This window comes from Parasteatoda tepidariorum, chromosome 12 (genome assembly GCF_982258835.1).
Source record: "Parasteatoda tepidariorum strain Cologne lab strain chromosome 12, Ptep-v5.0, whole genome shotgun sequence".
Classification (NCBI taxonomy): domain Eukaryota; kingdom Metazoa; phylum Arthropoda; class Arachnida; order Araneae; family Theridiidae; genus Parasteatoda; species Parasteatoda tepidariorum.
The window spans coordinates 58960895-58979706 of record NC_141766.1 but is presented as its reverse complement, the minus strand read 5'-3'; the positions used below and the strand labels follow the sequence as shown (position 1 = coordinate 58979706).

At 28.2% G+C, this 18812-nt stretch overlaps 1 long non-coding RNA gene across 4 annotated transcripts in view; it reads left to right on the top strand.

The window, feature by feature from the left end:
• The window catches only part of LOC147801107 (uncharacterized), a 44634-nt gene that overhangs the window by 5140 nt on the left and 20682 nt on the right, over positions 1-18812 (top strand). For 3 of the 4 annotated variants that reach the window (XR_015430766.1, XR_015430765.1, XR_015430767.1), the window contains exons 2-3: positions 12282-12410; positions 14594-14808. This is a non-coding gene — a long non-coding RNA (uncharacterized LOC147801107). Of the gene's footprint in view, positions 1-12281; positions 12411-14593; positions 14809-16581; positions 16645-18812 lie in introns of all 4 variants that reach the window. The other variant, XR_015430764.1, reaches the window with a different exon arrangement.

The following is an 18812-nucleotide window of genomic DNA, read 5'->3' as shown; positions in this document are numbered from 1 at the left end:
CAGCTGCCTTCTGCAATGTTAAATCAGTCTCTCGGAGTAGTCTTTCTAGGAGGGCTTTTTCTCTAATTCCCAGCACCAACCTGTCACGGATTAAGTCGTTTTCTTGGCTGCCGAAACCACATGTGGAAGCTAACGTTTTCAGTTCAGTAAGATAGCTGTCTACCTGCTGCCCTTCTTGTTGAATGCAAGAGAAAAATTTGAATCTCTCAAACACAACATTCTTTTTTTGGCATGCAGTATTCTTCAAATAACTCAACAACGTCGTCAAACTTCTTTAAATCTTTATCTGGACCGGGCTTGAACGTATTAAATATACTCACTGCTTCATCCCCAAGTACGTTGAGAAGTATTGCTATTTTTATCTGGTCTGACTTTTTGTCCTTTTCTGACGCTATTAGATAGTTAAAAAACTTCTGTTTCCATTTCGTCCATATTTCTGAAAGGTTACCTGAAGTAAACTTTATTTCGCATGGAGGCCTAAACGTCTCCATACTTTTATTACGAACACTAAGTCCTGAACGAAACCAGAACGAAAAACGAACACTAAGTTCCTCTAAAATACATTTAGGCAAGCATACACGCTGACACCATGTTTCTCTCTTGTACCTTCAAGAAATGCAAAGGTTTCAAGTTTCATTAAAAGTATTTATTAAACATAAACATTATCAAAATAAGACAGCAACATCTCAGGCCAGAACAGAGCAAGTACCGAGACTGAACCTAAACAACATCAATGCATCAATAACGTCACAGTTACAATCACAGTTAAAACACATATGTGACAATAAGAGGAATCCTTCTGATAAAATTGATCTAATGGTTTTAAGAAAAAATTTGATTTCGCGCAAATACTGAAAAGGAAGAAAAATGGAATCAAATGTTTCATAAATAAGGAATTTTTATATTTGATTCATGCTAGTTCAAATGATTGCCAATTGTTTAGTGTTAATTGCTTTTTAATAGGTTGCCTATTCCCTTTTTACTTTCAGTAATTTTAAGCAGATTTAATACATTTCAATGGCTACTCTAACAATTTAAAGATATTTATCAGTCTTTTCAGTTATAAGTCAGCCGATCTGCTAATTTTACTTACATATAGATGGCAACGAATGCTTCATCAGCAACAAGAATTCGTATTTATTAGGTTCTTTGATTGTTTTAATAATACTAAATTAATCAAACTTCCACTTTTTCATATAACCTCTTAGCCATTGTGATACAAAAGAATCTTTGTTTATAATCCCTGTATTGTACCACAATGTTGCCCAGGGAATGCCAAACGTGGAGGCGAGGTTATTTTATTCTGACTTCTTAAGCACTAGCAACAATATTTGATATGTACAAAAGGTCATTTTTTTTCTCTGTCATCAGCATTTATAAAATAGACAACTTTTGAAGTTTTGTTATAGAACACAAAGTCAATCACATGTGTACTAATTCTTCCCTCTTTTTTTGCCACATTGGAAACGTAATGGTTACCTATGGAAAAAGTAGTCGCTGGATCTTATAAAGCTATTATCATTTTAGTGTTAGTGTTTAGCAATCAAAATAGTTCCCCAAGAGGGCTGTCAGATACATTTATAAGTAGCCAGAACATGAGCAACAGCCCCCCAAGGAGTAAAAGAATCGTTAATTCCGTATATTCCATGAAAATATATTTTTACAGAGAAGATCTATGAATTCTGCCACAATCAAATAACAATGTAAATGAAAATAACAAAATAAATACAGTAGCATAAATAACTACTGAACACATAATTTTGATAACCAGAATGCCAAATGAAACGTAGATATTTTAATGCAAAACAATATGAAACAAAAGCCGAAATGATGTCAGGGTAAATTTTGCTTCAATACTAAACTTATAATGATAAACTTATCTAGTACTTAAAACTACACATGCACATATGCAAGTTGTTCTTTCCAAGAATTTTGAATTCAAGAGTGCCAAAGGAAGAATTGCATAAATTAACTCCGAAGAGACATAAAGACATGGAAATGACAGAATCGCCAATTTTTTCTCATACTCCTCTAAATATTTTTGAAAAGGTGGAATAGCAAAGCAATTGACTTAAATATTAATTTAATATCTATTAATTTAAATATTTGTTAAAGCTAAACTCATTTATTTATTTTTCAGAATGTAAGTTTGATCTACGAATTAAATCTCTTACTTCATTATAATTTAAATAAAAATCATGTACATTTTTTGTAGAATCTGTTAAAAAGACATAAGCATTTAATTCATTTACAAATTCGATAAATTAATCATAAAATAGAATGAAGGTAAAAATAAAAAGATGACAAAATTATTTGTCTTATAATTTTTGAGAAACGGCATAAGCATGTAAGGTAAACATCTAATACAAGTCACTTAAAAAATTAAAATGGGACATTATATTTCATTCAACTTTAAATGAGGCTTTTACAGCTAAGAATACTAAATGTGCCAACAATTATTTTGAATGAAAATAGTGTGGTACTACAGAAGTATGTGATACTTTTGGCAAGTTTAGCTAAGGTTTGAACTTTTTGGTTACTAAGTAGGCTTACCTCAAAGTGTACAGTCCGCAAAAAAAAAAAAGATATCACCCTGAATAACTTTTGTTCTAATGATCGGATTTTCACGAACTAAGTGTCAATCTTAATGGTTCCTGGGGGTGACCTCAAATATGCTAATTAATTAGCGCTAACTATTAATTAAGTTATGAAATCAGACACAAAAACGTCCTTTCTCTGAATAAACAAAAAAATTTTTTACATATTTGGAATCCTGACCCTTAAAATGGGGGGTTAGACAAAATTTCGAAAAAAATGGGTTGTAAATTAGGTCGCAATAAGGATTTATACATCTGACGATGGTTTAAAAATATACCAAATTACCTCGCCATACAAGGGGAAATAATTTATAACAACCATAAAGAAACTGAATGAATGACAAGATGGGAAAAGATAGTGCTTCTCGTTGCTAAGCAACCAAAAGAATTTTTCGCGTTGCTTTCTGGGCTTTTTTTTTTTTTTTTTTTTTTTATTAATCTCCTTTAAAAAGGAAATTTAAATAAATTAATAAATTATTTTTGATTCTCCAAGATTATAGAATCTTTGACTTTTTATCTGACATTATTTATTTTTTTAAAGCTGTTTTAATGTAATTTGTATGACAGTTTTGAATTAAAACCAAATTTTCATAAGTTATCATAAATGTATGAAGAGTTGAAGGGTTAAATGCTTTTGCCCCTCACTTCGAGTTTCTTAGGAAAGGAAAAAAAAGTGATCAAGCAAAGGTGGACCTGAAAAAAGATAGCTATTCTGATGCATAATCGCAAAATTTTATAAAAATCACGGTATTTATTTTCGATAAAATTGTAAAACTTAATAAATGCTATATGGCCAACGATTTTGTCCCTTTTTTTTTTTTGTTAGTTGAAACCAGCTTACGCATTCTTGTAATTTTTACATTTTATCTTTGAAATTTCAATCTCGAAAGACATGCATGAAGTGACGCCTAGTCCAAAGAATCTAAGTTAAATAGTTGTAGGGCCGATTATTACGAAAACAATTAACTACTCTGGTTCAATGAAACAATTACAGTAAAACTTGTGTAAGTTGACCACTTCATGTGCATTGTTTTAGTGGCCAACGTAGACAAGTGGTCAACTCATAGAAGGGGTGTGACATTGTTTACTTTTTCGTTTCCCACATGTTGCTATATATTTAAATTTTTTTTTACTTGACTTAAAAATTTGATTTAGCAAATGGCCAAATGAATATCTCAAGAAATGTGTTTAAACCTAAACGAACTTCAATTTGTTACACAGAAATAATTTTAATATTTAACTAACTTTAAAAAAAAATTATTTTGTTAGTTATGCATGTAAAGTGTTTAATAAAAATAATTTCTTAAAATATCAGAACACGAAAACATTGAAAACTTTAACAAAGCAAAACTATTTTAACACTTTTAAATTTATTCTGTTATTACTACACATACAAACCTATTTGCTCACTATTGCAACTGGAAGAGCAACTTTTCAACTAACACACCTGTTTTCAATGAATGAATGAAAGAAATGGTCAAAAGCTGACTCCCTACAGTTTCCCCAGATGGTCAACTCACAAAAGGGTTTAGATTAGCTTTTTACACTATTTCACCAAACAAGTGAAATATTAACATACATGCAAAATGACAGAAAATTTTCTGAATTTTTTTTTCTGGTCAACTTATGAGGGTTTTAGAATAGAATTTCATAATACTCCTAGACAAAATTAACTTATTTCAGTGGTCAACATACAAGATAGACAGGTGGTCAAGTTACAAAGGTTTTGCTTCTTTATTATGTAGGAAAATTTCCGTTCTTGATAATTGAGGTCAACTTATTCAGGTGTAAAACTTACAAGTGTGGTGAACTTGGCAGGTTTCACTGTATAAATAAATCATTAATATTCTTGTTTTTTTATTACGAAATATTAGGAGAAATTTGTATACATAATTTTTTCAAAACGTGTGTTAAATCTATGATTATAAGTTATTTAAGAAGAAAAAAGTCAAATGGAGTAAAAGAACAATTTTTGAGATGATGATTCTAAAAATAGCACGTTTTTCAAATCGTTTTACAATTTTTTTATTTTAGTAGTTGTTTAACAAAACAAGGCATATCGAACATTTTCCTGATATAGCAATATTTTTTTGAACTGTGCAAAAGTTGAGAAATCATACAAACAACTTTTAAAGCAAATATTTTCAACTTTTTAAGACAAAAGGGTAACTTAAAAGGGTTAGCGCACAAGATTAACTTTGAATGTTGTATTAAAATTGCATGCCCATAGTTTTTTGTTCATTTAAAAACAAAACAATCTGTTAAATTTTTCCCCTGTGCGCACATACGCATTTACTTTTCATTATTCGAATAAATCAGAAGCAATAAAAAAATAAAATTAATAATTTATCTTCATTTTTCGTAAACAATAGTATTTTTAGTAAATAGTCAGCTGTTCTGCTTCGAATGATATTGTGTGTGATCAGTAAAATATTTTTAATTTCTTAACAAGATTTAATTCTCAGATAGCTGGCAATAATTCTAAGTTTTCTTTCAATAAGAACTTAGCAATAATTAAAAAAGTAATTTTATTTTAAAGAAAAACATAAATTAAAGTACTTAAACGATTGATTAGTATATTATTGGAAAAAAAATATACATAATAGAATTTTTAAAAAAATTGCATTAAAATTCAGTAAAAAAGTTAGAAAAATAATTCTGCGAAACACGCACAGACAGGTAATTTACAAATTTATTTTAAGATTAAGGCGATATATAAGATGTAAAGAAGTTTTAAAAAACTCTACTCTAAACTCAGCTGCACGACAGCCCATGGAGGGCCAAGGCCTACTGTGCCCATCTCAGTTTTCTGGACTTAGGGCTCTGGGGTGCCGGAGCAGATGTTCCGGTCAGGTGGTCAGCCGAACGCGGAACCCCCAGTGTTTAGTTCCCAATCATGCTTGGTACTTATTTATCGACCCACTGAAGGGATGAAAGGCTGAGTCAGCCTTGCCCGACCCGAGGAACGACAGCGCGAAGCGCTACCGCTCAGCCACCGGGCGAAGTTTTAAGATGATTAAAAATTTTGACTACGCATTCGTATTAATAATTATAAAATATATATTCAAGAAAATGATAAATATATTATTCTAAATCTATGCATACGTATGTATATTATTGAAATTGTATCAGTTATTGAAAAAGAAAATCAAAAATTAAAAAATAATCACATTAAGTAAGCACAATCTGGTGCATAATCATATTCTATCAGAAGCACGCCTTTATAAAACTAGACATTCGTTGAATAAAGTGTTTTTTATTCAAAATGTTTTAATCATAATTTCTTTACTAAATTACAAATAAATTATTAAATGACTAAAAAGAAACATCGTATTTTATAGTTTGAAAGAAATAAAAATAAAAAGATTAGCAAACGATTATTAGCGAAAAAAATATGAATGAAATTTTACACTACGCGCGCGAAGTCAAGTTCCTCGCAAGTTTATCACATTTTAATATTAATCGCCCCATTTAATCATTTTTTTATTGTCACCAAATTATTTTTTTTAAAATAATTAATTTTAATTTTTTTCAACTTCTAATAAATAAAAACAGTTGAAACTTTAGATTTTTCTATTGAAAAATATGTAGATTATTATGGTATAAAAAAAATCATACCTTATAATTCAAAATTTTTTCATCCTCAATTTAATTAAATAATAAAAAATAATTAATAATTATTAAAAATTATTTTTTTCATGAAATTATCTTTGGATAAATGAGTTTTATGAGTGGGTACAATTTTCTTCAAATTGCTTTATTAGTTTTGAAAATATGACTAAAAACGTAAAAAGTGAAATTAACATTAACGGGTACGAACTTTGGATCGCTCTCCTGACCAAACTATGGGGACCATATTTCCCAGATTGCGGCTACCCCCTATATTTTGAAGGTTATAAATCCAAATATGTAAAAAAAAATGCATGTTTATTCAGAGAAAGTACGTTTTTGTGTCTGATTTCGTAACTTAATTAATAGTTAACACTAATTAATTAGCATATTTGAGGTCTCCCCCGGGAACCATTAAGATTGACACTTAGATCGTGAAAATCTAATCATTAGAACAAAAGTTATTCAGGGTGATATCTTTTTTTTTTGCGGACTGTACAAGCAATAAAGCAAATACTTTTTATAAAAAATAATGTTGTACTACAGCGGAATGCAAACTTTTTGGGGAGTTTAGTGATCATATGAACTATTTGTTATCAAAAACGCTTGATGTAAAGTGTACTAGCAATAATTTTAATTAAAAATATGCTGTACTACTGTAGCAGGCAATATTTTTGGCAAGTTTAACTACAATGTGAAATATTTGGTAACTAAATCAGCTCGTCGAAAACGTACTATTGATAATTATAAAAAATTATAAATTAATATGGTACTACTAGGATATAAAATCCTTTTTGGTGAACTTAAATAGGAAATGAATTTTTCGATTATTAAATCAGTTTGCCTTATAATGTACTATTAATAATTTTAATCTGGTAATGACTACTTTGGTTCAAAATACTTTCAGTTAGTTTTAAATCAATAATTGTTTTTGGTTATGAAGGTTTAGGTTGCTAAATTGTCTTACCATACAAGACACATTTTTCAACGAAGAGAGATATAAAATAAAGTATAAAAAACATACAGTAAGAACTTAAAAATGTACAATATTAAACTACAATAAGAAAAATGCTATCAGAATTAATCTAATTGCAATTTAGCTATTTTAAATACATGAAATCATGTTTAGAGTAAAATAAATCTCGAAACACTAAGATTTTGTATATCTTATAAGTTCATTCTCTGAATTAATTTTTTAATATAAAGCATAAGTATGAAAATCTAAAGGAAACTGTAATTTATCTACTGTAGTTTAGATTAAAGTTGTTTACAAATACTATTTAAATACTTATTATTTATTTATTTTTAGTTTGTTTGTTTTTTAGTTTCATGATTCGATTAGTGGAAAGTTTTAAAGATACATACCGATTTATCAATAAAATTTTTACTATGTGAGTGACTTTACTATTCCAGTTCGAACTAATTTTCATTTTAGTTGAAATGTTACCTAAAAAGAAAATACTTATTAAACATACATAATCAACAAAAACATTAGTTTTCAAAATCCTGAATAAGAAACTGTTGGAAAATTGCGAAAACAAAAAATACAAGGCTCATTTAATTGCTTGTAAGTTCATCAACTTTAACATGAGCTAATCCAATTGATTGGCAACGACTAATGAATGATTTCAAATAATTTAGAATTTAATCAAAATGAAATCCAGTCACCGAAAAATGAACTAAAGTTTTAAAAGAATCCAAATTGGATAAATGTGTGAATAATTTTGTACGAACTTGAATAAGGAGAAGGAGAAATTAGGAAAAATTAGGAGGAGAAATCTCCTAATTCTGAAGGAGAAATTAGGAAAATGAAAATTTAAGATTAATTTAATTGCTGAAAAGTTTACCGACTTTCAAATAAGGAAATCTAATAGATCGACAAAAGCCAGTATACGATTCTAAATATTTTAAGAATTAATAGGAATGATATTGAGACATCGAAAAATGAATTGATTATAATAAATACACACTGAACAAATGATGCAACAAAACATTGAATAAAAATATCTATGGAACAAAGTAGGAACAGAAATCCAGAGCAGTGTAGAGTTCATAAAAGGACATTAAAACAGGAAACTGAGTACACTTTATAAACAAGGTAAAGAAACCAGTAAAAAACCTTTAACTCAGAAAAGATCAAATTTAATCTTTGAAATAAATCCCTCTCTGTTTTAAAACCATTCAACTTCCAAGTGTACTTAGTAAAAACATAAATCCAGAAAAAGAGATCGTAAAAGCATTTTAGCTGAAAAAATAAATCTCAGTCACAAAAAGATGAATACCTTAACCAGCAGAGAGAGTAAAAAACCATGGAAATAAAGTACAAAGCGTAGAAAACCATCGTAGAAAATGCAATTTTTTTAATCACTTTGAGTCACAATAAAACTTGTAAAGCTTGTTGTCTCAAGTTGAAAAGAAAGAATCTATAGTATTAGAATTCTATCATGTGATCAGTTTCCAACATTTTTATTCGGCGAGGCACATGAGGTGCCTTTCCAATATTCTGATTGGTCAAAGCAAATTATATGAAATTTTAAAAAGTGGGGCTAACATAAGCACAAAATTATTATATGTTATGAAATCACTATGCTTCAATAGCTATAAATATTTCATTGTGATTTTTGATTATAGGATAATACTTCTTTTAAAGTTCTAAACTTCCAAAATTACAGCAAAAATACTGCAAACCTTTTACTGAAAACAAAAGGTATCACATTCATTTTCTTAATTAAAATCCTCTGCAAACTCACTTTTTTTGTTTTATTCAAGGTTATGCCTTTTTATTTGTTCAATTCAAATATTTCGACTTTTTATAAACCCATTAAGTTGAAACTTGGTAATAGGTTTTAGTATGGCATGCTACTAAAATTCATTTTAGCACCTCAATATTGGTTAATATTTTATTTATTTACTTTTTTTGGAGTAAAATACTTTTTTTGATTCTTGAAATTATGATTAAGTTAAATTTGAGATAAGTTATAGAATTTTTTTTTAAAAAAAAGTTATACATTGATCTTTTTTCGATGAAATCAAAACCCTTTAATTCCTAAATTTCAACTTATTATTACTGTTATCTTTGATGTCAAAAGTTATTGCAGATTATTTATTTTATTCCTGCACAAATTTGTTACGACTCGCAAACTTGTTGATCAAACATTTCATTAAATCAAATTTATTTCTTTTGATAAGCCCAGAGCTCTTTAATTCAGTCTACAATCTGTAGATAAATGCTAGATATATATTTTAAATCGAAATATAATAAAGAAAATTTGTTCCAAATAGTTTAAAAAGGAAAACCTTCGAGCTTTTTACGGTTGATTTTACTTTTTTGCTTCCAAATCTTTAGATTTTAGAACTATTTAAACAAATCCGAAAACATTAGTACAGAATTAAAAAATATCATTTGTTTGAAAGTAATTTATAATAACTGGAACATTTTTAACTTATAAAGATAAGCAAATTCTTGCATTACAACTTGTATGAGATGATTCCTTCTTTATTTAAATCCATTTTTAAAAATTGCAAACAAATATATTCAAAATTAACATTTGAAATTTTAACCACATTTAAATTTGACATCTACATTAACTTGTGAAAAATATTCTTTCCTCACCAAATAGAAATAGCTTGCAACGTTTTTAAAAAATTTTTGTAAATTATTTTCAAAATTTCACACATTATCATCATTTATAAACTTAGTTTTCTAATTATCTAAACCCATAGTTATACAAAAAGAACAACTTAGTAATAGAAGGATTATGAAAATTTTCGCAAAATTTTATATAAAATGAGACATTTCAACTATCACGGAATATTAATAATTTAACTGGAAACAATTTTATTTTTAAATTTAAGAGAAATTTAAAGAAAAGGGCCGTTCATATGTTACTTAAACATACTTCCCCCCTATTTTGATATACCCTCTCAGCAAAGAAAAATAGTAGCAAACAATTTTTCGTACTTACATTGACTGTAATAATGTAATTTTAGAAATAAATTTAAATAAACAATACAATAACTTTATTATTAAACTAAATTTACATTTAAGATTATTTTTCAAATTTTTAAGTTAAATATTCTTTAAGGGTTTTTTTTGTGGGAATTTTTTCCGTAGTCAAATGTCTTGACCTCTAAAATATATTAAATATTTTTTTTCCAACTTTTTCCTCAAAATTTAACTTTTACTGCAATTATGAATTCCCCACATTTTTTTGTTATATCTTTTGTGTTAAAAAAATTGAAAATAGGGAATTATGGCATCTTGTGCATGTAGCTTCGCCCCTTATAAATGACAATAAGCAAATCACAAACCTTCGATGTTTTCCCGATATTTTAACAGCTACAAATTGAATATTTAGTTAGCTTTTGTAGAAAATGTAAGCTTTTTGTCTTTGCAAATAGATCGTGTATCATCGAATCTACTAGAAATTGTGCTCGCGGCAAATTTTGAAAAATATAAATTGTAACCGAGATAAATTGTGCTTGCAACGAGTGGTCCCTACGATAAATTATCACTGCAATGACATTAGAGTAGAACTAAAAAGAAAAAATTTTAGGAGCTAAAATAAGTAATTATCGACTAAAACATCGCAAGTTTGAATTTAATCTTCAATTTGTCCTTTGAATTTAAGTTCATCCAGTAAAACAAATTCATGGTTTAAACAACCTTTGGCTAATTTTTGGCCTAGAAATCACAAGTTTAACTTTGCGTTTAAATGTTGAAAGAAATTATTAGACTACTCTTGCTCAACAAGCATTTTCGTAGTCTGCTTATCCACCAAACATAAATCATTGCAAAAACATTTAACAGATTTCTAACAAAAAAGCCTTAAGTTTAAATTTCGCACATAAATTAAAGCTTAGTATAGAAATCATTATCTCCTTGAAAGCTTGTTGGCGGAAAAAAATGTCAAAAATGAATTAGGGCTAAATTATTAAGGAAGTAACCTGAAAAGTTAATTTCGTTAACAAACCAATAGTAGAAATTGGTTATCCAACCCTCAAAAATCAGTTTTCGCTATAAATTTGCATTACCTAAGTTCCGATTTTAAAAAAAAAGTTTACATTTTGCTAGCTAGTAATAGCGTACCAGAACAAATTGTTAGCTCACATTTGAGTGCGCCAAACGCTTTTAATGACCCATTCTTAAAAGACTAAAATATGATATAGCTAAATATAGCTAATATAGTTAAATATAGCTAAAATATATAGCTAAAATATGATTTTGCTTGAACTTTAAAAATATATCATTCGTAGGAATTTTGTTTCAAATTTTAAGCTAATCAAAGGAAATCGTTAACCCACCAAATAGTATTACGTAACACGTCAATGAAAAATTAAGCAAAAATTAGCTTTGCCCTTTGACACAGATGAGACATTGGTGTCTCTTAGAAATATTTTTTTCAATGTTTTAATTACAAGCAAAAACATATTCTGGTATTTTTTTAATTCAAAAACAGTTTAATAGCTACTAAAAAAACTGTCGAACTATCGAACAATTTATATATTTGTACTAAAATATAAAATTTTAAAAAAAAGTAGTATGCACTCAGATTCCAAAATTCATCCACTGATTTTGTAAATTATTGAAGGATCAATGATTAATTACTGTTTCTCTAAATAAGGAGATTTTAAGGTCCTAAGCAAACGTTGCTCATAACTCTCCACCCCACTCTCTCATTGACGCCGTAGTGGCTCAGGGGATAGAGCATTTGCCTCCCAATAAGAACTGAGTTCGAATCCCAGCAATGGTTCGTCGATACGAATTGCGCACCTGTCTTGCACCGATGACGGTGTCACCGCAAAATTTCTTCATGCGTTTCCGACCACTGCTTTTGATAAATCGTTATTTAATGAATTATTGTAATAAGTATAATTAAAAAATAAATATTTTTTTCACACAATTCCTGTATGAAAGGCAAAACCATAGTAGTTCCCAGTTTGTTTTAGATGTATGAAAAAATTTAATAATATTTTGATAAGAAAAATAATAAAGGGAATAATAATAATGCATTTTAAGCAATATGTTTTATATTTTAAAATTATTTAAATTATAAAAAGTGTGCACATTTCTAGGTTTCAGAAGAAGTCCGATGAGTTATTATTTGTATGACTGTGTGGCAACACTCCCGGCAGTGGTCCTGCTCTGTGCCTAAAACTCCTTTCTTCCGGACTGCAAGCATCTTTGACCTCAGAGAGATTTCGGTACGTCTTCTTAAATCTCAGATAATTTTATAGCAGAAGCCCAAAAATATTGTAATATAATATTTTCAAAACTTAGTACATACCTTAATTGTTAGATTAAAAAATTATATCAAGTTAGAAAAAATTATATTTTTTGATGAATTGATTCGGTATCAAAATCAATTAAGTGAAAGATTGTATAATCCTTCCCATTAATAGTATATCCCCTTTGCATGATTTTGAAGCAAACAGTCATAAAAATTTTATTCAAGAAAATTACGCAAAACTAACTGTTGATACAATACATATATACTCATTTTTGAGTTAAGTTTTAGCTTATATGCTGTCATCTAGTTTAAATAAACTATCTCTAAACACATGGCAAATAGTCTTTAAACTATTATCTGGTGTACAGACTGAAAAATATACATGATTCAGGGCATAATAAATAAGATTACTTTAATCTTACTGGCATGTTACTTTTATAAAAAACATTATCCTAGAAATATCACGTGCAAGAGTAATGGAGGATGGAACATCACTAAGGATATATTTTGACGGGAGCAAAAAGGTGCGGATTAAGATAATTCTTTTATTTGAAGCATAATATTCTCTTGATAAAAATATTTTTTACTCGTGTGAATTGTTTATTATTATCGGTATTTTTTGCATTTCCTAATACCACATTAATATTTTTTTAAAATAATTAATTAATGTAAATATGTATATATCATAGATTCAAAACATTTTGCTGAATTTTGTCATAAATTCTCCTGGATTTTGTTTGCTGAGTTGTATCCTGTTAAAAAAAGCTTGTTCTTTCAATATGTATATGTGTGTATATATATATATATATATATATATATATATATATATATTGATACTTCAATAGCAATTAAAAGTGTTTAAAAATGTGTACTATCGGTTAAAAATAATGAAATTATACCATTACCTAGTATTATACCTACTATCCACTAGAATTCACTCATATAAAATGCTGGCTAAGTATAATCCTGTTAAAAAAAAGTGATTTTTTTTTAAATATTCTTATTCATTTTTAATCACAATTAAAAATGTGTGCAAGTAATGAAATTTAATCATTAAGAAAACTCAGAGGAAAGCCAAGAAATTTTTTTCTGAATGTTAGTGGCCAGCCTGATACATTATCTGGACTACAGTGATTTTGGGCACTTTCAATTTATGCAATCTTAAAAGAAATACTTAATGCATTTTTCTGTTACTCATTTTTCCGCATTTATGTAAAATGTGTGTTACGTCTGTGTTAAAAAAGTATTTATTTATTAAGGGCTTAAGTAGTCAAGGAAAAATTAAAAAGGTATATTTCCCCATATTATACGACATAAAAATACAAGCAAGTATTTTACCTATGTATTTCAAAATGTTCTAAACTCTTCATCCTGCAGAAAAATTTTATTGCTTTTGTGGAACATTTATTAGGCCATATTTTATTGGTTAAACTTTTTCACTGTTGCAATTGTCGAATTTTTTTTAAGACATTTCAGCAGAACTTCTACAAGACCCTTGCCCCTTATTGTTGAAAATTATTTAGTTCAGGATACTTATCTTATGATTCTGCGAAATTTCAAAACTATTTCAGATTATTTTCATTTTTGTAACAATTATTATGGAACTGTGTACATTTATGGAACTTCTAATATCATTTGTGCTTTTAATTATCATCAGGAGTGCTCAAAATGTGTACTATTTAGTAAACTGTACTATTTTAGAAGATTGGCATAAAACTGTCTATTCTATTAACAAAAATTTATGATATTTTACCTGACCAGGTGATTAGACCAGGAGAAAATGGCAAAATCCAGTAGTCTACTGGTAAATCCAGTAGAGTTGGCAACTATGTGTATCATATACTAATGAAATTTTAAATTTTAGTATTGTTGAATAGCAAAATGGTGGCAGCTACTTTAACAACCTGGTATTTTAAAACTACATTTTCGGTGTTGCACTATTTCAGGAATTGTTTTTTTTAGGGGGGAAGCAAAACACTTAAATACGAAGAGTTCTGTGGTCCAGTGAGTGAGAAGTGCTTGACTCTAGAATGTTTACAGTTATGCATGGTGTTTCACTTTGGTGTAAAATAGTTGCCACCATTTTCGATGTTGAGATACATTTTTACAGAGTAATTGTAGCTCAAAACTTGTATCCAAAAATTATGTCTCTTGCAGGAGAAATGGTTGTTGCAGTTGGAAGAGAAATATCCCAAAATTTGCCCCCTGCTGTGTTTTGATCCAGTGAGTGAGAAGTGCTTGACTCTAGAATGTTTAAAGTTTGTTAGTGAAGATCAAAACGGACTACAGGTGGCGTAGAGCAGCACTCTCTACATATGGCAATACTTTACATGTTTTCACCATTCTTGTGTGGAGAGTCATAGGAGAAGGAAGTACGTTAGTTTATGTTTTGATTTTCAATTAGATTAAAAGGTTTTAAACTAGGAAACTATCTGGAACTTAAAACTTCATTAAGCAAATTTATTTTTAAAAAAATGTCGTAGAAATTTCTAAAAAAATTGTCGTTCTAAAAAAAGGGGGGAATATACTAGCACATCTGAGAAGAAGAGAGGGAAGGGGAGGAGGGTCAAGACAAGGAACAGGTCTTCTCCGCAGATGGCGTACTCGAGCTTTGCGATCGCGAATCAGCACGGTCGGTGTAGTCGTCACAGGTATGTACGTATGTCACAAAATAAATCTTTTTATTTTTTTAATATTTTTCAGTTTAAGCTTGTTGATAAAAACGTTCAGGGTCTTGAAATATTTTAATTTGGTGTATTCATGTGTGTCACTCTTCAGTCTTCAGGACTGAAATTAGTTTTGGAAGCAAAATCAGTGGTCTAAATTCGGTCCTTCAATTAAAATCTATTTTCTAATTATTCAAAAACTTTCTTTTATCTTATTTTTCTTTTAAAAAAATTTTAAGATATATTCTCAGTTAAAATTAAATAAAATTACTCATTTTATAATTACTGCTGTATTTTCCTTCTGATGTTTTAAAATGCTAGGGAAAGTTAAATTAGGATTTTTTTAAATGAAATTAATAGAATTGTGACATAGTAGCATAGTCACATATAATGTAAGAGCCATTCTTGTGGAAAGATACAGTCAGTAATCTATCAACTTCTGGAAATTCTGGTAAACAATGCTAGATCGTGTGAATTAGTCAAAAAAGTTCAGTGTTGAAATTTTGTTTTTGGAGTAGGTACCCCATGACTATAATTAAAAATTTGTTTTTGCTAATGTAAAAATGTTTAGTTTAAAACATTTATTAAGCTGCTCTTAAAAAGCTCTTTCTATTCATATAAGAGCTTTATAAGAACCTTATAGTACTAGCAGATAATATAATTTTCTAATATTTTGAAAATTCATGTGCAGGTTACTACAGGCATTTATTGTAAGTGTCTAATTAATATTATGCTTAAGAAATAAATTCATACTACTTGATGCTTTAAGAAAACTTTGTTATGACAATATAAAAAAAATTTCACAAAAATACAATACGTAACAAAAGATAGTCACTTTTTCATTTATGTTTTGCAATATTTATATTCTTTGTTAATTTAAGCCTAAATTAAATATAGTTTTTAATCTATTCATATGCAAAATTATTAAGGGAGAGGGAAGTTAGTGTGGATATTGGGCTAGAATAGACATCTTAAAATTTTTTATTTTATTTATAAGTCAAATTTTTTTATGTGAGGTATCATAGGTTGGCAACATGAATGTACTGTCCATAAAAAAAATTTTTTTTAATAAGGACTACTCTGAATAACTTTTGATCTGATGACATTCTAGGATCCAGTCTTAATAGTTTGAAAGGGTGACCTTAAATATGCTCATTAATTAGTGCAGAGGTCGCCAAAGTGGTCTATTTAACAAAAGCGGGGGTCGATCTGAGACAGGGGGGCGAATGGGGGTCGATCCGAATCGGAAGGGTCTATTGTGGGTCGAGAAAAAAAACAGTTCTCAATACGCAAATCACACATACCTAATTAAGTACCGTAAACCGGGGCGAGTCTACCCATTTTAGTTTTATTTAATTTTCACTATTTTAAATTGCAAATAAAAAAACTTTTACCGACAGAGGACTTAGTTCAGACTCTAAGGAAGATGGCGCTGTAGTAGTTTGATCCGTTTTTATTTATTTGGTGTCTTTTTTACAGACCTGTTCAAACGTCTTTTGAGAGATTTGTATTGAAAATCAGCAAAATTTTAGTTGGTGCTCCGTAAGTATATTATTATTATTACTATTTTCACTTTGGTTAAGTGATAAACTTATCTAAGACTAAGATTACATTAATTCTATATGAAAAAAAGCAAAAAGAATGTAAGTTTTGCTGTTGTAAAAAAAAAGTCGGAATTCGCGGGGCGAGTCTACCCATTCGCATTTAGTTTTAATAAAGCATAATAATATAATTTAGAACTTTGTTTACATTAAAATTAAGTCATTTTAAATGAATTTGAGTATATTATTTTAATTCTGCATTGATAAATTTATCATTAATAAGAATATTTATAGGTTAAATATAAATGTAAATATAAAATATATTTATTTTACCTATTTTTTCAATTTTTATATTACAAAATTAATTTTTTCTATTTAATGCAAGTTAAATAAATTATTATTTATTATTACAGATGGTTCGAAATTATATTCGCAAAACAAATGGATTTAAATGTTACAAAAAAATGCCATGATTTTGTTAATAATCTTTAATTATTATTATTTATTAATTATTTAATTGTAAATTTATATTAATTTTAATTTATTTTTATCAACAATAATCAGAAAAAAATGTTATTTTATAATGTTAATGATTATAAAAACAAAACTGTGATCAAAATGTGATAATCGATCAAATACTCAATTTGTGTTATTTTATGAATAAAAAAATGGAATATATAAAGTTATGAATTTTACTTCATAAATTTCCTATATAGTATGTAACGAAAATAATAATTTAATAGTAAAATTTGATTATTTACAATGTTAACATTCATTTTAGTAGAATGGGTAGACTCGCCCCATACGAGAGATTTGTCAGCAGTTCTATAAAAATATACAGTAACAGCGTAACTGTTAATATTTTCTAAAATCGATTTCACAGCTTTAAAGAGGGATAAATAGCGATTCCGAAACACCTATTAAAAGCCTCTTTTTTTTAATATTTACAAAAGTTTGACCACTTGAAAGTTGACAAACTGAAAAAATGGGTAGACTCGCCCCGGTTTACGGTATGTAAAATTTGTGAATTTTTTTTTATAATTGACTGAATATCAGTTTCGTTACAAAACATAAATTAATAAACGTATATTTATTGGGGTGAAACAAGTATTTACGTACCACAGCACAGTGGCACGAACTCAGGGCAGTTTATAAGTCATATGCATATGTGCGGTTGTCCAAATGTCACGTGTGACGAGCATTGACGTTACAAATGCAAATATCATATGCAGTTTCAGCTATCTTTGAAAATTGTGTTGAATATTTGCAGTGTCATTATTAAAACTTTTATAGTTTTGGATAATTAGTTATTGTTTCGATAAAACCATTCGTTTGGTTTAGATATCAATTTTAATTATCAATGCACAAAAAAGAAGGTAAGCATTAATAATATGGATTAGTACAGCCCGCGACAAAACTATAGCACACTTTGTATTTTTTTAAGAAAATTATAAAATTGACCAATTTTGACGAAAATTAAAATTGACCAATTTTGAACCCAATATAGCGAACCTTGCAAAAAAACACCAGGCACACCCATCTCATTGATCAAGAAGCACCTTAGTTACTTTACTTATTATATCTACTTATGCATAATTACTTATTATTTAATAATAAGGTATTTAAATTTCAATATTAATATATTTCTCATAAAACTATTGTTACACAATGTACTATTACTTTAATAAATGTTTAAAATCATAAAATAAATGTACAAATACAGTATCTAATAGAGTTTTATTTTAATTAATAGAAAATTACTTTTGTGGGGGTCGATGGAGATTTCGAAAAATTATATAGGGGTCGATGATCATAAAAGTTTGGCGACCCCTGAACTAGTGCATACGATATTTAAGTTACAGTTATAAAATTCATCTATCCAAAAATAATTCCATTTAGAAAATAACTTTTTGTAAATATTTATAATTTGTTATTTAATTTAATAAAAGTCAAAGATTTTGAATTGCAAACTATGCAATTTATACAGTTACTTTAAATGATGAAATTTTACCTGGTAAACTATAAAATGCGAGCAAAATTGGTCGAATAGTTCTTCAAAATTGAATTTTAAAAATACAACTTTTGTAAAAGTCGATTTCTCAGAAACTATTAGAGGATTTTTTGCATAGCCGTTAAAAATAGTTATGGTCAAATTAGGTTTTAACTAAC